At 31.3% G+C, this 8,706-nt stretch overlaps 1 protein-coding gene across 3 annotated transcripts in view; it reads left to right on the top strand.

The window, feature by feature from the left end:
- The first annotated feature begins 817 nt into the window (after window positions 1–817).
- LOC119831469 (lachesin-like) overlaps window positions 818–8,706 on the top strand; it is a 55,809-nt gene continuing 47,920 nt past the window's right edge. For all 3 annotated transcript variants that reach the window (XM_038354836.1, XM_038354835.1, XM_038354833.1), the window contains exon 1: window positions 818–1,003. The gene's annotated coding sequence lies outside the window, so the exon portion shown is untranslated. The remainder of the gene's footprint in view (window positions 1,004–8,706) is intronic.

Genomic DNA, 8,706 nt, shown 5'->3' with positions numbered 1-8,706 from the left:
AGAACAATAGAAATATGCTTTGTTATTGTTCGTATTTCATTTTGATTCACCATCGATTATTTTATTCATATTATATACTCTGTAGTCTATACAATCGCCGATATACAGTTATATCAGTAAATATACATAATTCAATAGTATTATGTCTTTTACATAACTTTACAATCTGTTAAACCTTCAAGTTTATTTCCGTGAAATGAAATTTCAAACTCTGTAAATACAAAACGCATATTTGCACAATATGTTTATTCATGACTGGCCCTAATGTAGCCTGAAAGTTATTTTGTAGCACGGCTTCTGAAAATAACGCGTTTCACATGTTATAATCACAATACATATTTATATTTTATTAATGTCAATGTCACCACAAAACTATGGACGATGTGATAATAAATACTATATTTTCAAAATAAAACAGTTATTATATCTACTGCATATAAAAAAGGCGAAAAACAGAACGCGATTAGCGAAACATAGCAACGTCAATAAATGAACAATTTGGCGCCAACGCAAAAAGTTGGACTCTATTTCGTATTGTTCGACGCGGCCATTCACACGCCGCTCCACGACATCCCATCACCACTCACAAAGGCATAAAGGATGTTACCGCAAAATGTATCCAAAAATCGAGGTAATGGACCACGATGCAGCCTCACTGCAAGGGTTGAACGACCGAACGCATGCGCCATGCCTTTTCTGGCTAAATTACCCAAAGACCTGTCTTAGTACGCGCTCATTCTAACTGCGATCAAATTTCGATCTTACCATGTAACCAACTGGATCCTTTGCCGTGTTCGGATGGGGGTGGTGGCGGAATCGGGCTTCAGTGTGTCGCGAGCCGTCGCGGTGTGCGCACGTATGTTGGTGGAGCTCGTTCCGCTGGCAAAAAGTTCGAAAACTTTTTCACGACGTCATCGGGTGTGTTTTTGTTGACTGTGCTCCGTTAATGAGAAAAGTTGATGGATTTTAAACATTGTGTTTTGGGATGAAACTACAGTTTAAGGTATAGGTTGATTAGCTTTATTATTATTTATAGCAATAGAAAAAAAAAATTAATAAACAAAACATAAAATCAGTTATACTTATGTATAGGAGTAATTTGAACATTAATATGAGCTGGATTCGTAATAATATATTACTTATTACTACCTATTAAAAAATTATCAGCTAAATTCATAAAAAAAAATTAGAGTATGTTGAGGTTGAGGTTACAATAAAACAATATTTGCTATAAATTATAGTAACCATAATAATACCCTTTTTATATTTAAAGAATTTAATATGAGAGTAGCATATATAAATCGACTGGAAAGCAAAACCCTATTTCCGTGTGAAAAATAAAATATTTTAATTAAAAAAAGGAGTTTAAAAATACCCGTGAAAATAAATAGCTCATAAATAAACATAAAAGATTTACTACTTATATGTATTTTATTCCAGGAAATGTATATAAATTATTTAATATTTTTTATTATTTTATATAAATACGTCTGGTTTTTCGTCTCTACATCATGACACAAAAAAAAATTGTTAGCATATTTCAAACAGTAACTTACTGATTTTTAATTATCTGCATATAAAATAGATTTACATTCTCCCACATTGATAAGACGGGAGACTCTATCGCAACGTTATGAGAAAAAAATGCTGAGAAAAAAACTTTTTTTCACAATTTTTTTACATCCCTACTAATATTATAAATGCGAAAGTAACTCTGTCTGTCTGTCTGTTACGCTTTCACGCCTAAACCACTGAACCGATTTTCACAAAATTTGGTATGAAGATAGAACTGAACTTGGGAAAGAACATAGGATACTTTTTATCGCGAAAAAATGGTAGAAAGAGTTGAAAGAGGGGATGAAAGTTTGTATGAAAGTTCGTTATTGTCAAACCGATTTTGATGAAACTTGGTATGATGATGGAGCTAAACGTGGGAAAGAACAAACCATACTTTTTGATGCGAAGAAAATACTCCTTACCATGTCGCGCGATATAAGCGAATTCTACGCGGGCGAAGCCGCGGGCGAAAAGCTAGTAAAATATATAACTGAAGCACTTACAAGAACGACTCTTTCCGCCTTACTGTTTTAAACCTATACCCTCAGTATTCGCGCGTTTGTATCTTTTTTACTGCAATATATTTTAAAATGTAGGTAATCTCTACACGAAAAATTTCCATCCTCTTATTATATCCATTATTTATTTTATTCAAGTCTGGCTTTCTAAGCTACACTTCTGCACCGATATAAAGAAATTTCTCATTTAGTTCCCATGCATTTTCAAGCTAAAGATATGCAACCACATTTATTTTTTGTATGTTTTGAGTAAAGTGTTACGCGCCCCAATAGTTAATACGATAAAATAAAAATGATAATCATTTCTTGAACAAATTATGCATAAAGCATGGACCCAGATTCCCCATATAGCTATCGCTGTGTTTCAGGAGTCTGTTTTCAGATACAGTACACAAGAAGTGAGTCAATCTGAGTTACAATAAAATAATATAATTTTTACTACATATACTCGTTTATGAAATTTAAGATTCTACAATTTAATAAAAAATTATAATATTAAATATTTAACAATTTTTAAAAATCTTATGTACGTTATTTTATGATGTACGTTATTGTCCTCTGTAAGCGATTATATCATTGGTTATTTTTGAGAAAAATGTGCATTGTAACCATAAATACCAAAAAGGCCACCATACAACAATACTACAAAGCCGAGGCGTGAAGCTGGCTGATTATATAAGAAAAAAGAGTAAATCGTGAAACATTCTGTTAAAAGTTGCCATTACAATATTCTTAACACTTAATTTCCGTCTTTTATCTGTTTGAAGTGTCAATAAGCAGGTACTCTCATCGTAACAAAACATTATTATTTTATTTAAAGTAGCAAACGTGAATATAATATCCTTAACTAACTTTAATATTAATATTAGTATTTACCGCTGCCTAAGTCTCATTATTAAGACTGTTTAACATAATAAAGTTATAACATATAGCAAGCTTGAAACATATATTCATTCAATACGTATAAAATACTAGTACGATACGTGCAATAAAACGATCTCGTACTCTTTATGTACTTAATTAATACTTAATTTAATAGTCTATATTAGCAACATCGAATGCAGAAATATTCCTTTTATAAATGTACTTCCGCTGCTTAATATATTTCCGCGTAGGACCCGATAGTAAAGTATACTGTATATTTCTTAAACAGCGTAGAGTCGTATAATTTTGTTAAAATGTATATGATAGTAATATTATAGTTTCTTGAAATAAAGACAAGATTGCGTTTTCTGGAATAACAAAAAACAACATTTAAAGCCTTTCTTTTTGTTTATAATACACTTTGTTTATGAATTTGATTCAGGAATTTGAATTAACTGTTAAAATTTATAATTAACTCATTCATCACATTATTGACAGTGACACATAACATCTATCAGTGATCTGTAGATAAAAAAAATAATAATGGAATGAACGAACATACTAAAGTGATATTATTAAAACTTTATTCACTGTAGTGCCGTCGATAGATCACTATTTTACTCAATTGTTACAATTTAAATGACGTACAGGAATCCTGTCTACTAACTATGAACAGTTTTGCGTCGACAACCAGAGAACCGATATGAATGGTATTTAGAACACACATTGTTTGAGTCCCGCGACCTATTATATCCTAAGAAATTTTTATCCCGGAAATTCGGGCAGCGAAAATATCCGATTATATTTGTAATAAATGTACTGTTAAACTAATTTTCACATCTCTTTCATCGGTATAAAGGCACATAGTTTCAGAGTTACGCAGATCATATTTTAATTTTCTTAGAAGCAGGTGCAGAACCAACTAAACGAATATACATACAATCATTGAGAAGAGTTGTAAAGTCTTTCATTTCAGGTAGGTTTTGATGCTACCGTGTTATGTTTACCCTATTCCTTTATATCGTCTGTATTACAAACATTTTCCTAACGTTAACAGGGGGATAATACATATATAAGAAAGCAATCAACTGAATATGACGGAAAAAGAAACATATTTTTAAGCAAAAACAATATTGTCATAATCAAATATCACGTGTAAAATTCGGTCACGTTATATTGAAATTTATAACATTTTTATCACGGAGATTTCAATGAATACATTTATATCTGGGATGTAATGCCATTTAGATTATCGATAGGTACTTAAATCGTTATAAAAAAAAGTTTTTCTTTTGAACTACTTCCTATACACCTATTATACTTTTCTATATATATGACGTAAATGTTATAAGAGTTCAACAGTATGGTTCCCAAATCAAGTAATAAAAAATAGAACTATTATTTTTTCAAAAAAATTCGGTGAAACAGTTGGATAGACTTTTTCCATAAAACTTATTAAAAAGAGCTTCAAATGTCTAAAATCTATAAAATATTCAAATTGCAATTAAAATAATGTTGAAACGCGTGTAGAGATGAGGGTCAAAAAAATGCAAATTTTTTTCTTACACTTTTCAATTTTTACATTGACTTATGAGTTAGTTAAAATTATATCTAGTTCTTTATCTTCCATGCTAGTACCTCTAGCAAGTGTAATTTGAAAGCCCCTAAAATAATATCTTCACACCGTCATTCATACAACCTTTGGCATATATATGAATCATGCATTTAGTCAGACCCACAAAAAGCTCGGAAAATCACATCCCCCGCGACGCGGTTGAAAGGATGTCTAACAATGCCGTCGCCGCTCTGTCCCCGCAAGACCGAAATATTTGTAACTCCCAAGTTCACTATTGAAATTTCGGTTTCATTAGACGTCCGCCCGATGATTTGCATAGGTTTGAATGGTAATGCTATGAAATTTGGTGCAGTGTTGATGGTGGAAAAGCTTGAGTGTTGTTAGTAACATTAAAATATTATTACAGCATTAAAATTTATTTGCTTTGGCCATCACTATAAATGAAGGCAATGTAACTCAATGAAAATATGAAAATATAGCATAGCTTTCTGATGTTGAAAGAATCTTTGAAATCGATCCAGTAGTTCTTGTGTGGAAATATTTCAAATACAAGAACATAAATCTTTCTACTTCATAATATTAATTCAGCTTATAGAAAAGAGCTTGTATTATAGAAAATCGATGAATTTGCATCATCATTGCGGTGTTCATGTTATAATATTCCAAATAAATTTTATGAAACATACATAAAACTGCAAACGACTAGTAAGCCTTACATTTGGACCTATATAATTGCTAAAAATAATTAATAGTCGAACGTTTATGATTCTGAAATACTCGTTTATTTCACGTGGATCGATACTTACGAATTATTTACAATTAAAATAACGAAACAGTTTGTTTTCCTATAATTATATATACATATTTACCAGCTCCCACCGTTTCCCTCGCTATTATATTTTTTATAAATTTCCCTATGATGAGTTTATTTTGCTGCGGTTTCAATTATGGCTCGAAGCGTTTGTGTTTTATAAAATGATGATATTTTTTCATAAACACCGACTAGAAGAGGTAATTTTAAATTCATTTTCACTGGGAATTTAATATCGCGCACATAATGTCATTTCAATATGACATGGTCTGGTTTAAGCTTGGTTCAACGTTTTTATGGGTCACGTGTTTTCTTTGTATATTTGTTTTCATAATGATTATTTTTAACAAAAAATTTTGCCTTCAAATTGTCAGAAGTAGACCAAATTTATATGACCGAGAAGTAACAGCTTTTGAATATAAATAGAATCATCAAAAACGATTCACACTCGTAACTAACATGTTATGAGCCTAATTGAGAACTTCCTCCATTTTGAAATCGATTTAATTTTTTTTGCTGAAGGATCGATTATATATATTCTTGGAGCATAATATATACAGTGCCTTTAGCTTTACCTTCTTTACCCGCTCAATCAAAGGAATAGTCCGATAACTATATCCTATCCCCCTTTTTCAGATTTCTCATTTTCTTTATACGAAATTTTGTAGTAAAAATATAATACAAAAATTTATACTAAAAAAAATCTCTCTTACCAATATCTTAATACTTTTGAAATAAGTTACTATCTATCTATATTTCCTATTATACCACAAATTTGTACGTACCTATAAGAAAATACGTATACAGAGTTCATTATTGTGCTCTCATAAAAAATAACGTTGTATCGTCCGGTCACCACGCAAGGCAAGCCGCGAGCAGAAGTTAGCTTTTAACAAATACAAGAAGGAATTTCATAACAAACTTACACTGTCGCCTTCGCCTACGTGCTTTTTCTTTGACGATGTTTCTATGTTTAGTACCTCGCTTTGTCTCGGCGGTTCCTAATATATATTATATATAACGATGCATTATGCATGAGATTAGGATCTTATCTTAAAATCTAGGCAATCCAATCCAAGACTTTTAATAGCGGCATAATCTGATGTAGCACTACTTTATCTGTAACTTGGTGTCACATAAAATGGTCCAGTAATTGAGAATAAATGTTTGAAAAACTTTTTCTATCCTCATTTAGACGAGATTCTAACTGCTCTTACAACTTACGCCTGACCTGAGAAAATTTACACTCTAAGAACTCAATTTTAAAGAAAAACAACTCTAACACAATGGAAATAGGTGCTTATTTTCCCTGATTATCTTCTGGTGTTGAATAAACCAGCTCTTTCGTTAGTTTTAAGCCAATTTAAAAGTGGAAGTGCTTAAGAAATATGCTGCAAAATATCTTTTGTTTCGAGTTATAAAGTAAATTAGGGATAAGTGCTTTTTAATACATTACTTAAACTATATCTTATGATTAGGAATGGAAGGTTTTTAACGGGTTTTTATCTGACTTGTCTCACAGTGATCATGATTTAGGATATATCTTGTTGGTAATATAAAAAGCTGCTATTACTCCAACAAGTTCTAATTATTTCAAAAACCATAAAGATTTTAAGGCGAAGGATTATAAGGAGTTTCGAACAAATTGTGTTTAATATGATATATGTTGTCTGTATTATGAAATAAACTGAAGTTCACTACATAGATTTTATTTCTATCCACGACAAATAAATTTTTAATAAAATACACATAATATGATAAAAGACCATAATATGTTAAATGGCTTCAAAATTATTATACTATATATAAAACGAATTAAATTTAATTTTTAGTTTTATAGCATTGAAATGCTTTTATAAATGAGAAATGTTTTGAAAGAATAGAAAAAATTCGAAAAGCCTCTCGGCCAACGCCTAGCCGCTTGGCCTAGGCTAGGCGTCGCTACGGTTAGGCAAGAAACGCGGGTTCGAATCCCGCCCCGTGATCGAATTTTTTCTATTCTTTCAAAAAATTTCTCAAATTAAATTTCTTTAAGAATCCTTAGCCTAGTATTTTCTTGTGTTTGATTTTACGCGAGTATTAAAAAATCGAGCGATCGCGAGTCGCGTTTAAAATCCGATAAAAAGTCTTTAATTTCTAAACCTTAGCCTTACAATTAAGTGCAGTTGATTGGAATCTATCTGTGTGGATGCTCAGCTCTTCCCTTTAAATAGAGGCAGGAGGAAAAACAATCACTGTTATGTTTAACACTGCAACAATGTACTTAGTCCACGTATGAAAAGCAAACAATTTGTTCCAAGCGAATCGCTCTGTGCAAGTTAGTCTGAATTCCTTCTTTCATTGTTTGGGCATTCCACTAGAATTCAACGAGGTACGGTCTGCAAGAGTGTTACAATTATTATTGGTATAGAATTATAAGAAGTTAGAAAAGTATATGAAATATGTAAAAATGCAATTGAATTTGTGCTTATGTAGTGTAAAGTAAATTTAACATTTTACAGTTTTATTTAGGTCGCTAAATTAAAGATTTGCAAGTAAAATAGGAGTTAAATCGGTGTCTCTTGTCTCTTGATTATTAGATGACACATTGACTATAACTGTCTGAATAGATTTGGTGACACGTTTATTACGGCTTCTTGGTCTCGTTAGAGCTGTCTTAAGTCTTCAATCATAAATTATGATTTTTATTTTTATATGTTTAAAACTTTTTCACGCTTATACGGCTTTTTAAAATACACATCTATAAGCGATAGTGTACATTTATTTTTTGAGAAAGTATCACTATACTACGTATGAACGAAAGGGCAGATTTTCATAGACCAATCAAGTTATCACCGATGCTATTGAATCAATGTATTACCGTCATAATGTAAGAACAAAAACCACTCTTGGTACAAGACAAACGAAACGAGGGGAAAGTACACGAACTTCAATTACTTGTGTTATTACTTCCGTGTTTACATTCCACTTCGCTGTAAGTATGTAAGATAATATTTTAGACGTGAAAGTTATTATCTCGTTATATAGAATTCCAATGAGAGCTGTACCTAACGTTTTATCCCTGCCAATGTTATAATCATCGTCGTTTACTTCGGGTATTTCAATTTCATGTCAAAATATTTGTAACTTCTAAATGTTAGCAAACAAAGATCAAGAATACAGAGATAGACCTAACAATGGACAATCAGAGATAGCAGTATCTAAACCTAAAGAATCCAAATTGTAGATTGTACTTCAACTGTAATAACTTTCAAATCGTTACTTCCATGAAATGTATTAAACTATAAAATCGCGTCTGGTACAGCAGCCTTTATAAACCCATGAACATTTTTATGCTAAACAAACCTCGTTACGATAATGTTTGTAACAATAAACCCTTC

The sequence above is a fragment of the Zerene cesonia genome, chromosome 13 (genome assembly GCF_012273895.1).
Source record: "Zerene cesonia ecotype Mississippi chromosome 13, Zerene_cesonia_1.1, whole genome shotgun sequence".
Classification (NCBI taxonomy): domain Eukaryota; kingdom Metazoa; phylum Arthropoda; class Insecta; order Lepidoptera; family Pieridae; genus Zerene; species Zerene cesonia.
Note: the sequence above shows the minus strand (reverse complement) of the source record. Positions and strands in the feature narration are given on the sequence as shown.